The 22500-nt window shown below is 60.9% G+C and overlaps 2 non-coding genes across 2 annotated transcripts; both read left to right on the plus strand.

Annotated features, from left to right (window-relative positions):
* The first annotated feature begins 10949 nt into the window (after nucleotides 1-10949).
* Nucleotides 10950-11068, plus strand: LOC131871179 (5S ribosomal RNA). The gene has a single exon (XR_009369452.1). It is a non-coding gene; the product is annotated as a 5S ribosomal RNA (ribosomal RNA).
* A 7817-nt stretch (nucleotides 11069-18885) lies between these two features.
* Nucleotides 18886-19004, plus strand: LOC131871197 (5S ribosomal RNA). Its single transcript, XR_009369471.1, has one exon. It is a non-coding gene; the product is annotated as a 5S ribosomal RNA (ribosomal RNA).
* Nucleotides 19005-22500: the final 3496 nt, after the last annotated feature.

Below are 22500 nucleotides of genomic sequence, written 5' to 3' on the forward strand. Positions count from 1 at the left end.
CCGAGGAGCCTCACCGCATATCAATCGGGGTGCGAGGCGAGGGATGGGGCGGGAAGGCCCCAACGGCTAGACGGAAGAGGCTTCAGGGCCACCTCGGAATGGTCCAAGCATCGGACGCGCTTGGGGCGACTGCCAGTGCCAACCCCTTATCCCGCGATGCGTCCGATACACAGATGGTTCCAAGGCGGCCGAGGAGCCTCACCGCATAGCAATCGGGGGTGCGAGGCGAGGGATGGGGCGGGAAGGCCCCAACGGCTAGACGGAAGAGGCTTCAGGGCCGCCTAGGAATGGTCCAAGCATCGGACACGCTTGGGGCGACTACCAGTGACAGCCCCCTATCCCGCGATGCGTCCGATACGAAGATGGTTCCAAGGCGGCCGAGGAGCCTCACCGCATAGCAATCGGGGTGTGAGGTGGGGGATGCGGCGAGATGGCCCCAACGGCTAGACGGAAGAGGCCACAGGGCCGCGTCGGAATAGTCCAAGCATCGGACGCGCTTGGGGCGACTACCAGTGACAACCCCTTATCCCGCGATGCGTCCGATACGAAGATAGTTCCAAGGCGGCCGAGGAGCCTCACCGCATAGCAATCGGGGTGCGAGGTGGGGGATGCGGCGAGATGGCCCCAACGGCTAGACGGAAGAGGCTGCAGGGCCGCCTCGGAATAGTCCAAGCATCGGACGCGCTTGGGGCCACTACCAGTGACAACCCCTTATCCCGCGATGCGTCCGATACGAAGATAGTTCCAAGGCGGCCGAAGAGCCTCACCGCATAGCAATCGGGGTGCGAGGTGGGGGATGCGGCGAGATGGCCCCAACGGCTAGACGGAAGAGGCCACAGGGCCGCCTCGGAATAGTCCAAGCATCGGACGCGCTTGGGGCGACTACCAGTGACAACCCCTTATCCCGCGATGCGTCCGATACGAAGATAGTTCCCAGGCGGCCGAGGAGCCTCACCGCATAGCAATCGGGGTGCGAGGCGAGGGATGCGGCGAGATGGCCCCAAAGGCTAGACGGAAGAGGCTGCAGGGCTGCCTCGGAATAGTCCAAGCATCGGACGCGCTTGGGGCGACTACCACTGCCAACCCCTTATCCCGCGATGCGTCCGATACACAGATAGTTCCGAGGCGGCCGAGGAGGTGGGGGATGCAGCGAGATGGCCCCAACGGCTAGACGGAAGAGGCTGCAGGGCCGCCTCGGAATAGTCCAAGCATCGGACGCGCTTGGGGCGACTACCAGTGACAACCCCTTATCCCGCGATGCGTCCGATACACAGATAGTTCTGAGGCGGCCAAGGAGCCTCACCGCATAGCAATCGTGGTGCGAGGTGGGGGATGCGGCGAGATGGCCCCAACGGCTAGACGGAAGAGGCTGCAGGGCCGCCTCGGAATGGTCCAAGCATCGGATGCGCTTGGGGCGACTACCACTGCCAACCCCTTATCCCGCGATGCGTCCGATACACAGATAGTTCCAAGGCGGCCGAGGAGCCTCACAGCATAGCAATCAGGGTGCGAGGCGAGGGATGCGGCGAGAAAGCCCCAACGGCTAGAGGGAAGAGGCTTCAGGTCCGCCTCGGAATGGTCCAAGCATCGGACGCGCTTGGGGCGACTACCAGTGACAACCCCTTATCCCGCGACGCGTCCGATACACAGATAGTTCCAAGGCGGCCGAGGAGCCTCACCGCATAGCAATCGGGGTGCGAGGCGAGGGATGCGGCGAGAAGGACCCAACGGCTACACGGAAGAGGCTTCGGGGCCGCCTCGGAATGGTCCAAGCATCGGACGCGCTTGGGGCGACTACCAGTGACAACCCCTTATCCCGCGACGCGTCCGATACACAGATAGTTCCAAGGCGGCCGAGGAGCCTCACCGCATAGCAATCGGGGTGCGAGGCGAGGGATGCGGCGAGAAGGACCCAACGGCTAGACGGAAGAGGCTTCGGGGCCGCCTCGGAATGGTCCAAGCATCGGACGCGCTTGGGGCGACTACCAGTGACAACCCCTTATCCCGCGACGCGTCCGATACACAGATAGTTCCAAGGCGGCCGAGGAGCCTCACCGCATAGCAATCGGGGTGCGAGGCGAGGGATGCGGCGAGAAGGACCCAACGGCTAGACGGAAGAGGCTTCGGGTCCGCCTCGGAATGGTCCAAGCATCGGACGCGCTTGGGGCGACTACCAGTGACAACCCCTTATCCCGCGACGCGTCCGATACACAGATAGTTCCAAGGCGGCCGAGGAGCCTCACCGCATAGCAATCGGGGTGCGAGGCGAGGGATGCGGCGAGAAGGACCCAACGGCTAGACGGAAGAGGCTTCGGGTCCGCCTCGGAATGGTCCAAGCATCGGACGCGCTTGGGGCGACTACCAGTGACAACCCCTTATCCCGCGACGCGTCCGATACACAGATAGTTCCAAGGCGGCCGAGGAGCCTCACCGCATAGCAATCGGGGTGCGAGGCGAGGGATGCGGCGAGAAGGACCCAACGGCTAGACGGAAGAGGCTTCGGGTCCGCCTCGGAATGGTCCAAGCATCGGACGCGCTTGGGGCGACTACCAGTGACAACCCCTTATCCCGCGACGCGTCCGATACACAGATAGTTCCGAGGCGGCCGAGGAGCCTCACCGCATAGCAATCGGGGTGCGAGGCGAAGGATGCGGCGAGAAGGACCCAACGGCTAGACGGAAGAGGCTTCGGGTCCGCCTCGGAATGGTCCAAGCATCGGACGCGCTTGGGGCGACTACCAGTGACAACCCCTTATCCCGCGACGCGTCCGATACACAGATAGTTCCAAGGCGGCCGAGGAGCCTCACCGCATAGCAATCGGGGTGCGAGGCGAGGGATGCGGCGAGAAGGACCCAACGGCTAGACGGAAGAGGCTTCAGGGCCGCCTCGGAATGGTCCAAGCATCGAACGCGCTTGGGGCGACTACCAGTGACAACCCCTTATCCCGCGACGCGTCCGATACACAGATAGTTCCGAGGCGGCCGAGGAGCCTCACCGCATAGCAATCGGGGTGCGAGGCGAGGGATGCGGCGAGAAGGACCCAACGGCTAGACGGAAGAGGCTTCAGGGCCGCCTCGGAATGGTCCAAGCATCGGACGCGCTTGGGGCGACTACCAGTGACAACCCCTTATCCCGCGACGCGTCCGATACACAGATAGTTCCGAGGCGGCCGAGGAGCCTCACCGCATAGCAATCGGGGTGCGAGGCGAGGGATGCGGCGAGAAGGACCCAACGGCTAGACGGAAGAGGCTTCAGGGCCGCCTCGGAATGGTCCAAGCATCGGACGCGCTTGGGGCGACTACCAATGACAACCCCTTATCCCGCGACGCGTCCGATACACAGATAGTTCCGAGGCGGCCGAGGAGCCTCACCGCATAGCAATCGGGGTGCGAGGCGAGGGATGCGGCGAGAAGGACCCAACGGCTAGACGGAAGAGGCTTCAGGGCCGCCTCGGAATGGTCCAAGCATCGGACGCGCTTGGGGCGACTACCAGTGACAACCCCTTATCCCGCGACGCGTCCGATACACAGATAGTTCCGAGGCGGCCGAGGAGCCTCACCGCATAGCAATCGGGGTGCGAGGCGAGGGATGCGGCGAGAAGGACCCAACGGCTAGACGGAAGAGGCTTCAGGGCCGCCTCGGAATGGTCCAAGCATCGGACGCGCTTGGGGCGACTACCGTTGCCAACCCCTTATCCCGCGATGCGTCTGATACACAGATAGTTCCGAGGCGGCCGAGGAGCCTCACCGCATAGCAATCGGGTTGCGAGGCAGATTATTGGGAAGGGAACCCCCTGGGATGCGGCTCAAGCAGTGCCCAAAGGGACTGGAATGCGGAATCACATCGAGAGACCCAAATGCTATACGAGGGCTCAAATCGAATTATCGATTTGGCCACGACATGGACGCATCGGAACGACTACCTTTGCCGAACCACTCGCAATTGCATCCATACCGAAACCAATAGACATTTCCGTTAGAGCCCTCGCATAGCATTCGGGAATCTCGCATGCCCCTCTAAATCGACCAATGCTGGCGCTCAATGAAAATCCGAGCGCTACCACCGTTCGAGCGCCAGCATTGGTCGAGTTAGAGGGGCACGGGGGAGAATGCTCCAGTCAACACCTCCCCTATATAAGTTATTTGTCCGATTCTCGCACAACCGTAGTCTGCCTCGTCGAATCAAACAACGGTCCCAGATTCCGACTTCCGTTCCGTAGAGACCCAAAAGCTAGATGGAGGCTCGCAAGAAAGAGAGTCGGCGCATAGCAATCGGGTTTCTCGAACGTTTAGGGACCGAGCTCACTTGCGGATAGGGCAAAATCCGCCAAGCAACCCAAAAGCTAGACGGGGGCTCGAATCGAATCGCCTAGGCGGCCACAACAACGACGTGTTGGATCGACTACCAGTGCCAAACCATTCAGCAAGACTAGTCTGTGTCGAGGCCGGATAGAGATTCTCAGAGAGCGCCCGCATAGCATTTAGGAGACCTGCCGCGTCCCTCACACTCGACAAATGGTGGTGCACGTTTATAAATCCGAGCGATCCCAACCCTTTCAAGCACCAACATCGGTCGAGATAGAGGGGCACGGAGGGGGCTGCGTGAGACAACACAGTCCCCTATATAAGTTATTTGTCCGATTCTCACACATCCGAAGAATGGTCATCAAATCGGACAACAGCCCAAACTTCCGACTTCCGTCCCAGAAAGCCCAAGAGCTATCTAAAACGTTCATGGCCGGAACTCGATCGCGGCTATACCAGTCCGCCAAGCAACCCAAAAGCTAGACTGGAGCTCTAGTCGAATCACCTCTGTGGCCATTGCAAGGACGTGTTGGAGCGACTACCATTGCCGAACCATTCCGCAGGTCGAGTCCATACCAAGGCCGCATAGAGATTCACGATGAGCTCCTGCATAGCAATCAGGAGACTTGCCGTGTCCATCACAATCGATAAATCCTGGTGCAAGATTTTTGCATCCGAGCGCTCCAACCAGTCGAGCACCAGCATCAATCGACATAAACGGGCACGGGGGGAGGATGCTCGAGAACACTACCTCCCCTATATAAGTTATTTGTCCGATTCTCAAGCAGCCGAAGTCTGGTCATCGAATCGGGTCAAAGACCACAACTTCCGACTTTACCCACAATGCAAGTCATCGAATCGAACATCGGCCCCCGAGTCGGACTCCATGCGTATGTCAGGTCATCGGACCCAAATTCCGCCTTCCTGCGCATGGCGGGCCATCAATATCAACTCGGTCATCGGACCCAAACTCCGCCTTTTTGCGTATGGCACGCCTTCAAATCGGTCATCGGACCCAAATTCCGCCTTCCTGTGCATGGCGGGCCATCAACATCAACTCGGTCATCGGACCCAAATTCCGCCTTTCTGCGCATGGCACGCCATCAACTCGGTCATCGGACCCAAATTCCGCCTTCCTGCGCATGGCAGGTCATCGGACACAAATTCAGACCTCGCCAATATGCCTACGTATCGAATCGGTCATCGGACCCAACTTCCGACTTCATCCATACTGTAGGGTCTTTGAGGTTGGCGCGGTGCGCTCAACCCAGGGAGTCGACCCATCGAAGCATACACCTCCCCTATATAAGCTATTTGTCCGATTCCCACACCTGTGTAGTTTGCACCTCTGACCAGGACATCGACCCCAACTTCCGAACTCGACTGCAACGACGGCACCAGCGCCTTGGTGCGCACCTTGCGACGCACAGTCCCAACATTCGCCTTCCTGCACATGGCAGGTCATCGGACCCAAATTCCGACCTCGCGAGTATGCCTACATATCGAATCGGTCATCGGACCCAACTTCCGACTTCATCCATACCGTAGGGTCTTTGAGGTTGGCGCGGTGCGCTCAACCCGGGGAGTCGACCCAACGAAGCATACACCTCCCCTATATAAGCTATTTGTCCGATTCCCACACCTGTGTAGTTTGCACCTCCGATCAAGACATCGACCCCAACTTCCGAACTCGCCTCCAACGACCGAACCAGCGCCTTGGTGCGCACCTTGCAACGCACAGTGCCAACATTCGCCTTCCTGCACGTGGCAGGTCATCGGACCCAAATTCCGACCTCGCGAGTATGCCTACATATCGAATCGGTCATCGGACCCAACTTCCGACTTCATCCATACCGTAGGGTCTTTGAGGTTGGCGCGGTGCGCTCAACCCGGGGAGTCGACCCAACGAAGCATACACCTCCCCTATATAAGCTATTTGTCCGATTCCCACACCTGTGTAGCTTGCACCTCCGATCAGGACATCGACCCCAACTTCCGAACTCGACTAAAAAGACCGCACCAGCGCCTTGGTGTGCACCTTGCAACGCACAGTGTCAACATTCGCCTTCCTGCACATGGCAGGTCATCGGACCCAAATTCCGACCTCATGAGCATACCTACTAATCGAATCGGTCATCGGACCCAACTTCCGACTTCATCCATACCGTAGGGTCTTTGAGGTTGGCGCGGTGCGCTCAACCTGGGGAGTCGACCCATCGAAGCATACACCTCCCCTATATAAGCTATTTGTCCGATTCCGACACCTGTGTAGTTTGCACCTCCGCTCAGGACATCGACCCCAACTTCCGAACTCGCCTGCAACGACCGAACCAGCGCCTTGGTGCGCACCAAAAGTGCGCACTTTTGGAGGGCACTTTTCTGCGCTCCAAAGGTGCGCACTTTTGGAGGGCACTTTTTGGAGGGCACTTTTCTGCGCTCCAAAGGTGCGCACTTTTGGAGGGCACTTTTTGGAGGGCACTTTTCTGCGCTCCAAAGGTGCGCACTTTTGGAGGGCACTTTTTGGAGGGCACTTTTCTGCGCTCCAAAGGTGCGCACTTTTGGAGGGCACTTTTTGGAGGGCACTTTTCTGCGCTCCAAAGGTGCGCACTTTTGGAGGGCACTTTTTGGAGGGCACTTTTCTGCGCTCCAAAGGTGCGCACTTTTGGAGGGCACTTTTTGGAGGGCACTTTTCTGCGCTCCAAAGGTGCGCACTTTTGGAGGGCACTTTTTGGAGGGCACTTTTCTGCGCTCCAAAGGTGCGCACTTTTGGAGGGCACTTTTTGGAGGGCACTTTTCTGCGCTCCAAAGGTGCGCACTTTTGGAGGGCACTTTTTGGAGGGCACTTTTCTGCGCTCCAAAGGTGCGCACTTTTGGAGGGCACTTTTGTGCACTCCAAAGGTGCGCACTTTTGGAGGGCACTTTTCCTGTGCTCCAAAGGTGCACACCTAGGTGAGCACCTTCGACCACACCTTGTAGCACACCAAACTCTGACTTTCGACTTCATCCGCAATGCAGGGTCTTTGAGGTTGGCGCAATGCGCACAACCAGGGGAGTCGACCCATCAAACCCAACACCTCCCCTATATAAGCTATTTGTCTGATTCTCATACATGCGTAGCCTGCAGGAGCAATTAGGACATCGACCCCAACTTTCGGCTTCTAAACGAAAACAAGGTCTTTGAGGTTGGTGTAATGCGAACAACTAGGGGAGTCAACCCATCAAACCCAACACCTCCCCTATATAAGCTATTTGTCTGATTCTCATACATGTGTAGTCTACAGGAGCAATTAGGACATCGACCCCAACTTTTGACTTCTTAACGAAAACAAGGTCTTTGAGGTTGACGTAATGCGCACAACCAGGGGAGTCGACCCATCAAACCCAACACCTCCCCTATATAAGCTATTTGTCCGATTCTCATACATGTGTAGCCTGCAGGAGCCATTAGGACATTGACCCCAACTTTTGACTTCTTAACGAAAACAAGGTCTTTGAGGTTGGCGTAATGCGCACAACCAAGGGAGTTGACCCATCAAACCCAACACCTCCCCTATATAAGCTATTTGTCTGATTCTCATACATGTGTAGCCTGCAACAAACGATTAGGACATCCACCCCAACTTCTGAATTCGTCTGCGTTGACCGCACCAAAGGTGCACGCCTTGGTGCTCACCAAAATCCGACTTCCGACTTCTTCTGCTATGCGGGGTCTTTGAGGTTGGCGCAGTGCGCACAACCAGGGGAGTCAACCCACCGAATGCAACACCTCCCCTATATAAGCTATTTGTCTGATTCTCATACATGCGTAGACTGCAGCAATGATTAGGACATCCACCCCAACTTTTGACTTCTTAAACAAGACAGGGTCTTTGAAGTTGGTGCAGTGCACACAACCAGGGGAGTCGACCCATCAAACGCAACACCTCCCCTATATAAAGCTATTTGTCCGATTCTCATACGTGTAGTCTGCAGCAGCGATTAGGACATCGACCCCAACTTCCGAATTCGTTTGCATTGACCGCACCAAAGGTGCACGCCTTGGTGTGCACCCTGGAGTGCACTTTGGTGCTCACCTCGGTGCACACTTTGGTGTGCACCTCGGTGTGCACCAAAGGTGCGCACCTTGGAGCGCACCAAAGGTGTACACTTTGGAGCGCACCACATAGGGTCTTTGAGAGGTTGGCGCAGTGCGCACACCAAGGTGGGTGTTGAGGTGCGTGCCGAGGTGGGTGGGTGCTAGGGTGCGCTCCATGGTGGGTGCCAGGGTGGGTGCGTGCTAGGGTGGATTCCAAAGAGGGTCATAGGGTGGGTGCCAAGGTGGGTTGGTGATATAGTGGGTTCAAAGGTGGGTACTAGGGTGGGTTCCAAGGTGGGTCACAAGTTGGGTGCCAGGATGCGTGGGTGTTAGGTTGGGTGCCAAGGTGGGCTCCTGCGTGGGTGGGTGCTAGGGTGGGTTTCAAGGTGGACGCGAGGGCGGGTGCCAAGGTGGGTAACAAGTTGGGTGTTAGGATGGGTGAGTGCTAGAGTGGGTGCCAAGGTGGGTGGGTGCTAAGGTGGATGCCAAGGTGGTTCACAGGGTGGGTGGGTTCTAGGGTGAGTTCCAAGGTGGGTCACAGGTTCAGTGCTAGGGTGGGTGTCAAGGCGGGTGTCGAGGTGCCTGGGTGCTAGGGTGTGGATGCCAATGTGGGTCATAGGGTGGGTACTAGGGTGGGCTGCAATGTGGGTGCCAAGGTGGGTAACATGCTCGGTGGGTTCTAAATTGGGTGCCAGGGTGGGTGTGCACCCACCTTGCCCGAGGTGGGTGCCAAGGTGCCAGTGTGGGTGGGTGCTAAGGTGGATGCCAAGGTGGGTGAGAAGGTGGGTGATAGGTTGAGTGGTAGGATGGGTGGGTGCCAAGATGGGTCACAGGGTGGGTGCAAGGGTGGGTAGGTGCTAGGGTTGGTGTCAGGGTGGGTGGGTGCTAGGTTGGGTTCCAAGGTGGGTGCGAGGGTGAGTGTCAAGGTGGGTCACAGGTTAGGTGCTAGGATGGGTGAGTGCTAGGGTGCAAAGGTGCCAGGGTGGGTGCTAGGATGGGTCGATGCTAGGGTGAGTGGCAAGGTGGGTCCACAAGTGTCAAGGTGGGTGCCGAGGTGGGTGCCAAGTCGGCGACTGCTATGGTGGATGCCAAGGTGGGTCACGGGGTGGGTGCCAAGTTGCTAGGTTGGGTTCCAAGGTGGGTGCCAACGTGGGTGCTAGGGTGCGTGGGTTAAAGGGTGTGTCACAACGTGGGTGCCAGGATGGGTGCGCACCCACACTGGCCAAGACGGGTGCGGGTGCAAGGTTGGGTTCCAAGCCCGGTCACAGGCTGGGTGCTAGGATGGGTGGGTGCCAAGGTGGGCACCAGGGTGGGTGCACCCACCCTGGCCAAGGTGGGTCACGGGGTGGGTCCTAGGGTGGGTAACGGGGTGGGTACTAAGGTGCGTGCCAAGGTGGGTCATAGGGTGGGTGCCAAGGTGGGCACCAGGGTGGGTGTGCACCAACCCTAGCCAGGGTAGGTCACGGGGTGGTTGTCGGGGTGGGCGTCAAGGAGCCAAGGTGGGTGGCAAGTAGCCAAGTTGCGTGCCAAGGTGGGTGTCGGGGTGGGTGCCAAGGATCCAAGGTGGGTGCCAAGGAACCAAGGTGGGTGTCTGGGTGGGTGCCGAGGTGGGAGCCAGGGTGGGTCCCAAGGTGAGTGCAAAGGTGGGTGCCAGGGTCAAGGTGAGTGCCAATGTGGGTTCCAAGGTGCCAGGGTCAGGGTGAGTGCCAATGTGGGTTCAAAGGTGCTAAGTTGGGTGCGAGGTTGGGTGCGAGGGTGGGTGGGTGCCAAGGTGTGCTAGGTGGAAGCCCGGGTGGGTCGGCATCCCATGGGTGTCGAGTTGGGTGCCTGATGGGTGCTTCTTGTCAAGTTTTAGTCGTCGGGACTCATTTCGAGCCTTAGAGGTCGTTTCTTGTCCGGTTGCCCTGTCTTCGACCTGGGAACCCAATTTTGGTCCTCGGGTCCCATTTTTTTTTGTCTCGCATCCCACTTTTGGCCTGTGGCCTTTTCGGGGTCGATTCTCGTTTTGGGCATCAGAGCATGTTTCTTCTCCTAAAACCCAATATTTGTTTATTAAGTCTCGGAACACATTTTTGTTCTCGTGGACCCATCATGGGTCTTGGAACGCATTTGTGGTCCTTGGGTCCCATTTTGCATCCCGAAACTTGTGTTTTGGTGCTTGATCCCTATTTTGGGTGCCCACCTTGCACCAAGTGCGCACCCGGGGCAAACCGAGCGCCTTGGTGCACCGGGGCAAGATCGAGCGTGCACCCGAGGCGCCCCGAACATGCACCAAGGTGCACTCGGCCCACATGTGAGCGCAGGTCGTTGCGCCCGAGGTGGTGTGTGGGCACCGCGTTGCAGACGGGACACTGCACGCACACGACGCCCCCTCCAGGTGCACGCACGTAGGCCGGGCCGGGTGCACACCCGACGCCCTAGCAAGGTGCGCGCACCCGGGCAGGGCTCACACTTGGCGAACGGGGCGCACTTCGCGAGGGAGGGTGTGCACCTCGACGGGGGTGGGTGGCCGGGGTGGATTCGCACGTGGGTCGCGGTTTGCTAAGTACACACTGCGACAAGCTCATAACGGGTGCGATCATACCAGCATTAGTGCACCGGATCCCATCAGAACTCCGCAGTTAAGCGCGCTTGGGCCGGAGTAGTACTGGGATGGGTGACCTCCCGGGAAGTCCCGGTGTTGCACCCTTTTTTAGTTTTTCGCCGGGCGTCGCAATGCTATTTGAATAAACCTTTTGCCCGTTTGCGTTCTCGTCGGGGCCGGGCCGGGCCGGGGTGCGCTGCCCGCACTACCGCGCGCGCGGGGGCGACACCGAGCGCGCACCCGAGGCACCCCGAGCACACAGGCCACGGTGCAACCCGGGCGTTGTGCGCGCACCCCGGTGCGCCCGAGGTGCTGCGCGCGCACCCAGGTGAAATCGGTGTGCACCTCGGCCAGTGCGCGCTCGGTCGAGTCGCGCACGTTGGCCAAGGTGCACGGTGATGTTTCTTACTCTAAGGTTCCGCACCAGACGCCCGGGACAGGTGAGCGAAGCTGGGCGGGGCCGGGTGCGCGGCCGGGGCAGGTGCACGCAGCTGGAGAGAGCTTTGGAGCACACTTCGGAGCGCACCAATGATGCGCTCCATTCAAAAGTTTCCTGAAAAGGCAAAAAAAGTTGAGATTATAGAATTTCCCACTTGAGAGATTGTAAAAAAAAAAAATTTAAAATGAAGGAAACGCGGGTGCCAAGGTGTGCGCAGCCCAGCCAAGGTGTGCGCACCAAGGCGCCCACCCTGGCGAAGGTGCACGCAAGGTGCGCACCCGAGGCAAACCGGACAATTAACCCAACTTTCGACTTCGCGCGCACCTTGGAGCGCACTTCGGAGCGCTCCTTGGTGCGCACCAATCTTGGGCACCTCGGAGTGCACCATGGCGCCCACCAAGGTGCGCACCCGGGGCAAACCGAGCTCCGACTTCGTGCGCACCTTGGAGCGCACGAAAGGTGCGCACCATGGCGCCCACCAAGGTGCGCAGCCCAGCCAAGGCGTGCGCATCAAGGTGCGCACCCTGGCGAAGGTGCGCACCCGGGGCAAACCGAGCTCCGACTTCGTGCGCACCTTGGAGCGCACAAAAGGTGCGCAACCCAGCCAAGGTGTGCGCACCCCGGTCAAACCGAGCTCCGAATCGTGCGCACCAGAGGTGCACGCCATCGTGCGCACCTTGGAGCACACTTCGGAGCCCTCCTTGGTGCGCGCCGATGTTGCGCACCTCGGAGCGCACCCGGGGAAAACAATGCAATTAACCCGACTTTCGACTTCGTGGGCACCTCGGAGCGCTCTCGGGTTCGCACCTCGGAGCACACCGAGGTGCGCACCTTTGATGCGCTGCCTTCACCAATTTCCAGAAAAGGCAAGAAAACATTGAGAAGGTGTGCGCACCGAGGTGCCCACCCTGGCGAAGGTGCACGCGAGGTGCGCACCCGGGGCAAACCGGGCTCCGACTTCGTGCACGCCGCACCTTGGAGCACACTTCGGAGCGCTCCTTGGTGCGCACCAGGGCGCGCAACCCAGCCGAGGTGCCCACCCCGGCGAAGGTGCACGCGAGGTGCGCACCCGGGGCAAACCGGGCTCCGACTTCGTGCACGCCATGGTGCCCACCGCGGCGAAGGTGCACGCGAGGTGCGCACCCGGGGCAAACCGGGCTCCGACTTCGTGCACGCCGCACCTTGGAGCACACTTCGGAGCGCTCCTTGGTGCGCACCATGGTGCCCACCAGGGCGCGCAACCCCGCCGAAGGTGCACGCGAGGTGCGCACCCGGGGCAAACCGGGCTCCGACTTCGTGCACGCCGCACCTTGGAGCACACTTCGGAGCGCTCCTTGGTGCGCACCATGGTGCCCACCAGGGCGCGCAACCCCGCCGAAGGTGCACGCGAGGTGCGCACCCGGGGCAAACCGGGCTCCGACTTCGTGCACGCCATGGTGCGCACCGCGGCGAAGGTGCGCACCCGGGGCAAACCGGGCTCCGACTTCGTGCACGCCGCACCTTGGAGCACACTTCGGAGCGCTCCTTGGTGCGCACCAGGGCGCGCAACCCAGCCGAGGTGCCCACCCCGGCGAAGGTGCACGCGAGGTGCGTACCCGGGGCAAACCGGGCTCCGACTTCGTGCACGCCGCACCTTGGAGCACACTTCGGAGCGCTCCTTGGTGCGCACCATGGTGCCCACCAGGCCGCGCAACCCAGCCAAGGTGTGCGCACCAAGGTGCACGCGAGGTGCGCACCCGGGGCAAACCGGGGTCCGACTTCGTGCACGCCGCACCTTGGAGCACACATCGGGGCGCTCCCGGGTTCGCACCGGCGTTGCGCACCGTGGTGGGCACCTCGGAGCACACCAAGGTGGGCAGCGAGGTGCGCACCTTTGATGCGATGCCTTCACTAATTTCCATAAAAGGCAAAAAAAAAACGAGATTTTAAAATTTCCGTTTTGAAAGATAGTGAGAAAAAGGGAATGCTGGTGCCATCTTGAGCCCGCCCTGGTGCGCAGCCCAGCCAAGGTGTGCGCACCAAGGTGCCCACCCTGGCGAAGGTGCGCGCCCGGGCAATTAATCCAACTTCCAACTTCGCGCGCGCCAGGGTGGGAGCGCACCCAACAACCGGGCCTGGGAAGAGCCAATGCGAGAAACCCCACCAAACGCTCTGACAAAAAAAGAGGGGGCGCTCCAGTAACCCCGCTTCGGAGCGCACCCTGGGCAAACCCAGCCAAGGTGCCCACCCCGGCCAAGGTGCAGGCGAGGTGCGCACCCGGGGCAAACCGGGCTCCGACAACGTGCACGCCGCACCTTGGAGCACACTTCGTAGCGCTCCCGGGTGCGCACCTCAGAGCACACCAAGGTGGGCAGCGAGGTGCGCACCTTTGATGCGCTGCCTTCACTAATTTCCAGAAAAGGCAAAAAAAAAAGGAGATTTTAAAATTTCCGTTTTGAAAGATAGTGAAAAAAACGGAACGCGCGTGCCATCTTGAGCCCGCCCTGGTGCGCAGCCCAGGTAAGGTGCCCACCCTGGCAAAGGTGCGCACCCGGGCAATTAACCCTACTTCCGACTTCGTGCGCGCCAGGGTGGCAACCGGGCCTCGGAAGAGCCAATGCGAGAAACCCCACCAAACGCTCCGACAAAAAAAGAGGCGGCGCTCCAATAACCCCGCTTCGGAGCGCAGCCGGGGCAAACCCAGCCAAGGTGCCCACCCCGACGAAGGTGCACGCGAGGTGCGCACCCGGGGCAAACCGGGCTCCGACAACGTGCACGCAGCACCTTGGAGCACACTTCGAAGCACTCCCGGGTGCCCACCGGCGTTGCGCACCGTGGTGGGCAGCGAGGTGCGCACCTTTGATGCGCTGCCTTCACTAATTTCCAGAAAAAGGCAAAAAAAAATGAGATTTTAAAATTTCCGTTTTGAAAGATAGTGAAAAAAAAGGAACGCGGGTGCCATCTTGAGCCCGCCCTGGTGCGCAGCCCAGGCAAGGCATGCGCACCAAGGTGCCCACCCGAGGTGCACACCCGGGGCAAACCGGGCTCCGACTTCGTGCAGGCCGCACCTTGGAGCACACTTCGGAGCGCTCCTTGGTGCGCACCATGGTGCCCACCAGGGCGCGCAACCCAGCCAAGGTCTGCACACCAAGGTGCCCACCCCGGCGAAGGTGCACGCGAGGTGCGCACCCGGGGCAAACCGGGCTCCGACTTCGTGCACGCCATGGTGCCCACCGCGGCGAAGGTGCACGCGAGGTGCGCACCCGGGGCAAACCGGGCTCCGACTTCGTGCACGCCGCACCTTGGAGCACACTTCGGAGCGCTCCTTGGTGCGCACCATGGTGCCCACCAGGGCGCGCAACCCAGCCAAGGTGTGCGCACCAAGGTGCACGCGAGGTGCGCACCCGGGGCAAACCGGGGTCCGACTTCGTGCACGCCGCACCTTGGAGCACACATCGGAGCGCTCCCAGGTTCGCACCAGCGTTGCGCACCTTTGATGCGCTGCCTTCACTAATTTCAAGAAAAGGCAAAAAAAAACGAGATTTTAAAATTTCCGTTCTGAAAGATAGTGAAAAAAACGGAACGCGGGTGCCATCTTGAGCCCTTCCTGGTGCGCAGCCCAGGCAAGTTGTGCGCACCAAGGTGCCCACCCTGGCGGAGGTGCGCGCCCGGGGCAATCCGGGCTCCGACTTCGTGCACTGCATGGTGCCCACCAAGGCGCGCAACCCAGCCAAGGTGCCCACCGCAGCGAAGGTGCACGCGAGGTGCGCACCCGAGGTGCACACCCGGGGCAAACCGGGCTCCGACTTCGTGCACGCCGCACCTTGGAGCACACTTCAGAGCGCTCCTTGGTGCGCACCAGGGCGCGCAACCCAGCCGAGGTGCCCACCCCGGCGAAGGTGCACGCGAGGTGCGCACCCGGGGCAAACCGGGCTCCGACTTCGTGCACGCCATGGTGCCCACCGCGGCGAAGGTGCGCACCCGGGGCAAACCGGGCTCCGACTTCGTGCACGCCGCACCTTGGAGCACACTTCGGAGCGCTCCTTGGTGCGCACCATGGTGCCCACCAGGCCGCGCAACCCAGCCAAGGTGTGCGCACCAAGGTGCACGCGAGGTGCGCACCCGGGGCAAACCGGGGTCCGACTTCGTGCACGCCGCACCTTGGAGCACACATCGGGGCGCTCCCGGGTTCGCACCGGCGTTGCGCACCGTGGTGGGCACCTCGGAGCACACCAAGGTGGGCAGCGAGGTGCGCACCTTTGATGCGATGCCTTCACTAATTTCCATAAAAGGCAAAAAAAAAACGAGATTTTAAAATTTCCGTTTTGAAAGATAGTGAGAAAAAGGGAATGCTGGTGCCATCTTGAGCCCGCCCTGGTGCGCAGCCCAGCCAAGGTTTGCGCACCAAGGTGCCCACCCTGGCGAAGGTGCGCGCCCGGGCAATTAACCCAACTTCCAACTTCGCGCGCGCCAGGGTGGGAGCGCACCCAACAACCGGGCCTGGGAAGAGCCAATGCGAGAAACCCCACCAAACTCTCTGACAAAAAAAGAGGGGGCGCTCCAGTAACCCCGCTTCGGAGCGCACCCTGGGCAAACCCAGCCAAGGTGCCCACCCCGGCCAAGGTGCAGGCGAGGTGCGCACCCGGGGCAAACCGGGCTCCGACAACGTGCACGCCGCACCTTGGAGCACACTTCGTAGCGCTCCCGGGTGCGCACCTCAGAGCACACCAAGGTGGGCAGCGAGGTGCGCACCTTTGATGCGCTGCCTTCACTAATTTCCAGAAAAGGCAAAAAAAAAAGGAGATTTTAAAATTTCCGTTTTGAAAGATAGTGAAAAAAACGGAACGCGCGTGCCATCTTGAGCCCGCCCTGGTGCGCAGCCCAGGTAAGGTGCCACCCTGGCAAAGGTGCGCACCCGGGCAATTAACCCTACTTCCGACTTCGTGCGCGCCAGGGTGGCAACCGGGCCTCGGAAGAGCCAATGCGAGAAACCCCACCAAACGCTCCGACAAAAAAAGAGGCGGCGCTCCAATAACCCCGCTTCGGAGCGCAGCCGGGGCAAACCAAGCCAAGGTGCCCACCCCGACGAAGGTGCACGCGAGGTGCGCACCCGGGGCAAACCGGGCTCCGACAACGTGCACGCAGCACCTTGGAGCACACTTCGAAGCACTCCCGGGTGCCCACCGGCGTTGCGCACCGTGGTGGGCAGCGAGGTGCGCACCTTTGATGCGCTGCCTTCACTAATTTCCAGAAAAAGGCAAAAAAAAATGAGATTTTAAAATTTCCGTTTTGAAAGATAGTGAAAAAAAAGGAACGCGGGTGCCATCTTGAGCCCGCCCTGGTGCGCAGCCCAGGCAAGGCATGCGCACCAAGGTGCCCACCCGAGGTGCACACCCGGGGCAAACCGGGCTCCGACTTCGTGCAGGCCGCACCTTGGAGCACACTTCGGAGCGCTCCTTGGTGCGCACCATGGTGCCCACCAGGGCGCACCCGAGGCAAACCGGGCTCCGACTTCGTGCACGCCGCACCTTGGAGCACACATCGGAGCGCTCCCAGGTTCGCACCAGCGTTGCGCACCTTTGATGCGCTGCCTTCACTAATTTCCAGAAAAGGCAAAAAAAAACGATATTTTAAAATTTCCGTTCTGAAAGATAGTGAAAAAAACGGAACGCGGGTGCCATCTTGAGCCCTTCCTGATGCGCAGCCCAGGCAAGTTGTGCGCACCAAGGTGCCCACCCTGGCGGAGGTGCGCGCCCGGGGCAAACCGGGCTCCGACTTCGTGCACTGCATGGTGCCCACCAAGGCGCGCAACCCAGCCAAGGTGCCCACCGCAGCGAAGGTGCACGCGAGGTGCGCACCCGAGGTGCACACCCGGGGCAAACCGGGCTCCGACTTCGTGCACGCCGCACCTTGGAGCACACTTCAGAGCGCTCCTTGGTACGCACCAGGGCGCGCAACCCAGCCAAGGTGCTCACCCCGGCGAAGGTGCACGCGAGGTGCGCACCCGGGGCAAACCGGGCTCGGACTTCGTGCACGCCGCACCTTGGAGCACACATCGGAGCGCTCCCGGGTTCGCACCAGCATTGCGCACCTTTGATGCGCTGCCTTCACTAATTTCCAGAAAAGGCAAAAAAAAGAAAAAAATGAGATTTTAAAATTTCCGTTTTGAAAGATAGTGAAAAAAACGGAACGCGGGTGCCATCTTGAGCCCGCCCTGGTGTGCAGCCCAGGCAAGTTGTGCGCACCAAGGCACCCACCCTGGCCAAGGTGGGTCACGGGGTGGGTCCTAGGGTGGGTAACGGGGTGGGTACTAAGGTGCGTGCCAAGGTGGGTCATAGGGTGGGTGCCAAGGTGGGCACCAGGGTGGGTGTGCACCAACCCTAGCCAGGGTAGGTCACGGGGTGGTTGTCGGGGTGGGCGTCAAGGAGCCAAGGTGGGTGGCAAGTAGCCAAGTTGCGTGCCAAGGTGGGTGTCGGGGTGGGTGCCAAGGATCCAAGGTGGGTGCCAAGGAACCAAGGTGGGTGTCTGGGTGGGTGCCGAGGTGGGAGCCAGGGTGGGTCCCAAGGTGAGTGCAAAGGTGGGTGCCAGGGTCAAGGTGAGTGCCAATGTGGGTTCCAAGGTGCCAGGGTCAGGGTGAGTGCCAATGTGGGTTCAAAGGTGCTAAGTTGGGTGCGAGGTTGGGTGCGAGGGTGGGTGGGTGCCAAGGTGTGCTAGGTGGAAGCCCGGGTGGGTCGGCATCCCATGGGTGTCGAGTTGGGTGCCTGATGGGTGCTTCTTGTCAAGTTTTAGTCGTCGGGACTCATTTCGAGCCTTAGAGGTCGTTTCTTGTCCGGTTGCCCTGTCTTCGACCTGGGAACCCAATTTTGGTCCTCGGGTCCCATTTTTTTTTGTCTCGCATCCCACTTTTGGCCTGTGGCCTTTTCGGGGTCGATTCTCGTTTTGGGCATCAGAGCATGTTTCTTCTCCTAAAACCCAATATTTGTTTATTAAGTCTCGGAACACATTTTTGTTCTCGTGGACCCATCATGGGTCTTGGAACGCATTTGTGGTCCTTGGGTCCCATTTTGCATCCCGAAACTTGTGTTTTGGTGCTTGATCCCTATTTTGGGTGCCCACCTTGCACCAAGTGCGCACCCGGGGCAAACCGAGCGCCTTGGTGCACCGGGGCAAGATCGAGCGTGCACCCGAGGCGCCCCGAACATGCACCAAGGTGCACTCGGCCCACATGTGAGCGCAGGTCGTTGCGCCCGAGGTGGTGTGTGGGCACCGCGTTGCAGACGGGACACTGCACGCACACGACGCCCCCTACAGGTGCACGCACGTAGGCCGGGCCGGGTGCACACCCGACGCCCTAGCAAGGTGCGCGCACCCGGGCAGGGCTCACACTTGGCGAACGGGGCGCACTTCGCGAGGGAGGGTGTGCACCTCGACGGGGGTGGGTGGCCGGGGTGGATTCGCACGTGGGTCGCGGTTTGCTAAGTACACACTGCGACAAGCTCATAACGGGTGCGATCATACCAGCGTTAGTGCACCGGATCCCATCAGAACTCCGCAGTTAAGCGCGCTTGGGCCGGAGTAGTACTGGGATGGGTGACCTCCCGGGAAGTCCCGGTGTTGCACCCTTTTTTAGTTTTTCGCCGGGCATCGCAATGCTATTTGAATAAACCTTTTGCCCGTTTGCGTTCTCGTCGGGGCCGGGCCGGGCCGGGGTGCGCTGCCCGCACTACCGCGCGCGCGGGGGCGACACCGAGCGCGCACCCGAGGCGCCCCGAGCACACAGGCCACGGTGCAACCCGGGCGTTGTGCGCGCACCCCGGTGCGCCCGAGGTGCTGCGCGCGCACCCAGGTGAAATCGGTGTGCACCTCGGCCAGTGCGCGCTCGGTCGAGTCGCGCACGTTGGCCAAGGTGCACGGTGATGTTTCTTACTCTAAGGTTCCGCACCAGACGCCCGGGACAGGTGAGCGAAGCTGGGCGGGGCCGGGTGCGCGGCCGGGGCAGGTGCACGCAGCTGGAGAGAGCTTTGGAGCACACTTCGGAGCGCACCAATGATGCGCTCCATTCAAAAGTTTCCTGAAAAGGCAAAAAAAGTTGAGATTATAGAATTTCCCACTTGAGAGATTGTAAAAAAAAAAAATTTAAAATGAAGGAAACGCGGGTGCCAAGGTGTGCGCAGCCCAGCCAAGGTGTGCGCACCAAGGCGCCCACCCTGGCGAAGGTGCACGCAAGGTGCGCACCCGAGGCAAACCGGACAATTAACCCAACTTTCGACTTCGCGCGCACCTTGGAGCGCACTTCGGAGCGCTCCTTGGTGCGCACCAATCTTGGGCACCTCGGAGTGCACCATGGCGCCCACCAAGGTGCGCACCCGGGGCAAACCGAGCTCCGACTTCGTGCGCACCTTGGAGCGCACGAAAGGTGCGCACCATGGCGCCCACCAAGGTGCGCAGCCCAGCCAAGGCGTGCGCATCAAGGTGCGCACCCTGGCGAAGGTGCGCACCCGGGGCAAACCGAGCTCCGACTTCGTGCGCACCTTGGAGCGCACAAAAGGTGCGCAACCCAGCCAAGGTGTGCGCACCCCGGTCAAACCGAGCTCCGAATCGTGCGCACCAGAGGTGCACGCCATCGTGCGCACCTTGGAGCACACTTCGGAGCCCTCCTTGGTGCGCGCCGATGTTGCGCACCTCGGAGCGCACCCGGGGAAAACAATGCAATTAACCCGACTTTCGACTTCGTGGGCACCTCGGAGCGCTCTCGGGTTCGCACCTCGGAGCACACCGAGGTGCGCACCTTTGATGCGCTGCCTTCACCAATTTCCAGAAAAGGCAAGAAAACATTGAGAAGGTGTGCGCACCGAGGTGCCCACCCTGGCGAAGGTGCACGCGAGGTGCGCACCCGGGGCAAACCGGGCTCCGACTTCGTGCACGCCGCACCTTGGAGCACACTTCGGAGCGCTCCTTGGTGCGCACCAGGGCGCGCAACCCAGCCGAGGTGCCCACCCCGGCGAAGGTGCACGCGAGGTGCGCACCCGGGGCAAACCGGGCTCCGACTTCGTGCACGCCATGGTGCCCACCGCGGCGAAGGTGCACGCGAGGTGCGCACCCGGGGCAAACCGGGCTCCGACTTCGTGCACGCCGCACCTTGGAGCACACTTCGGAGCGCTCCTTGGTGCGCACCATGGTGCCCACCAGGGCGCGCAACCCCGCCGAAGGTGCACGCGAGGTGCGCACCCGGGGCAAACCGGGCTCCGACTTCGTGCACGCCGCACCTTGGAGCACACTTCGGAGCGCTCCTTGGTGCGCACCATGGTGCCCACCAGGGCGCGCAACCCCGCCGAAGGTGCACGCGAGGTGCGCACCCGGGGCAAACCGGGCTCCGACTTCGTGCACGCCGCACCTTGGAGCACACTTCGGAGCGCTCCTTGGTGCGCACCAGGGCGCGCAACCCAGCCGAGGTGCCCACCCCGGCGAAGGTGCGTACCCGGGGCAAACCGGGCTCCGACTTCGTGCACAGCCGCACCTTGGAGCACACTTCGGAGCGCTCCTTGGTGCGCACCATGGTGCCCACCAGGCCGCGCAACCCAGCCAAGGTGTGCGCACCAAGGTGCACGCGAGGTGCGCACCCGGGGCAAACCGGGGTCCGACTTCGTGCACGCCGCACCTTGGAGCACACATCGGGGCGCTCCCGGGTTCGCACCGGCGTTGCGCACCGTGGTGGGCACCTCGGAGCACACCAAGGTGGGCAGCGAGGTGCGCACCTTTGATGCGATGCCTTCACTAATTTCCATAAAAGGCAAAAAAAAAACGAGATTTTAAAATTTCCGTTTTGAAAGATAGTGAGAAAAAGGGAATGCTGGTGCCATCTTGAGCCCGCCCTGGTGCGCAGCCCAGCCAAGGTGTGCGCACCAAGGTGCCCACCCTGGCGAAGGTGCGCGCCCGGGCAATTAACCCAACTTCCAACTTCGCGCGCGCCAGGGTGGGAGCGCACCCAACAACCGGGCCTGGGAAGAGCCAATGCGAGAAACCCCACCAAACGCTCTGACAAAAAAAGAGGGGGCGCTCCAGTAACCCCGCTTCGGAGCGCACCCTGGGCAAACCCAGCCAAGGTGCCCACCCCGGCCAAGGTGCAGGCGAGGTGCGCACCCGGGGCAAACCGGGCTCCGACAACGTGCACGCCGCACCTTGGAGCACACTTCGTAGCGCTCCCGGGTGCGCACCTCAGAGCACACCAAGGTGGGCAGCGAGGTGCGCACCTTTGATGCGCTGCCTTCACTAATTTCCAGAAAAGGCAAAAAAAAAAGGAGATTTTAAAATTTCCGTTTTGAAAGATAGTGAAAAAAACGGAACGCGCGTGCCATCTTGAGCCCGCCCTGGTGCGCAGCCCAGGTAAGGTGCCCACCCTGGCAAAGGTGCGCACCCGGGCAATTAACCCTACTTCCGACTTCGTGCGCGCCAGGGTGGCAACCGGGCCTCGGAAGAGCCAATGCGAGAAACCCCACCAAACGCTCCGACAAAAAAAGAGGCGGCGCTCCAATAACCCCGCTTCGGAGCGCAGCCGGGGCAAACCCAGCCAAGGTGCCCACCCCGACGAAGGTGCACGCGAGGTGCGCACCCGGGGCAAACCGGGCTCCGACAACGTGCACGCAGCACCTTGGAGCACACTTCGAAGCACTCCCGGGTGCCCACCGGCGTTGCGCACCGTGGTGGGCAGCGAGGTGCGCACCTTTGATGCGCTGCCTTCACTAATTTCCAGAAAAAGGCAAAAAAAAATGAGATTTTAAAATTTCCGTTTTGAAAGATAGTGAAAAAAAAGGAACGCGGGTGCCATCTTGAGCCCGCCCTGGTGCGCAGCCCAGGCAAGGCATGCGCACCAAGGTGCCCACCCGAGGTGCACACCCGGGGCAAACCGGGCTCCGACTTCGTGCAGGCCGCACCTTGGAGCACACTTCGGAGCGCTCCTTGGTGCGCACCATGGTGCCCACCAGGGCGCGCAACCCAGCCAAGGTCTGCACACCAAGGTGCCCACCCCGGCGAAGGTGCACGCGAGGTGCGCACCCGGGGCAAACCGGGCTCCGACTTCGTGCACGCCATGGTGCCCACCGCGGCGAAGGTGCACGCGAGG

This window comes from Cryptomeria japonica, unplaced genomic scaffold (genome assembly GCF_030272615.1).
Source record: "Cryptomeria japonica unplaced genomic scaffold, Sugi_1.0 HiC_scaffold_377, whole genome shotgun sequence".
Lineage (NCBI taxonomy): Eukaryota > Viridiplantae > Streptophyta > Pinopsida > Cupressales > Cupressaceae > Cryptomeria > Cryptomeria japonica.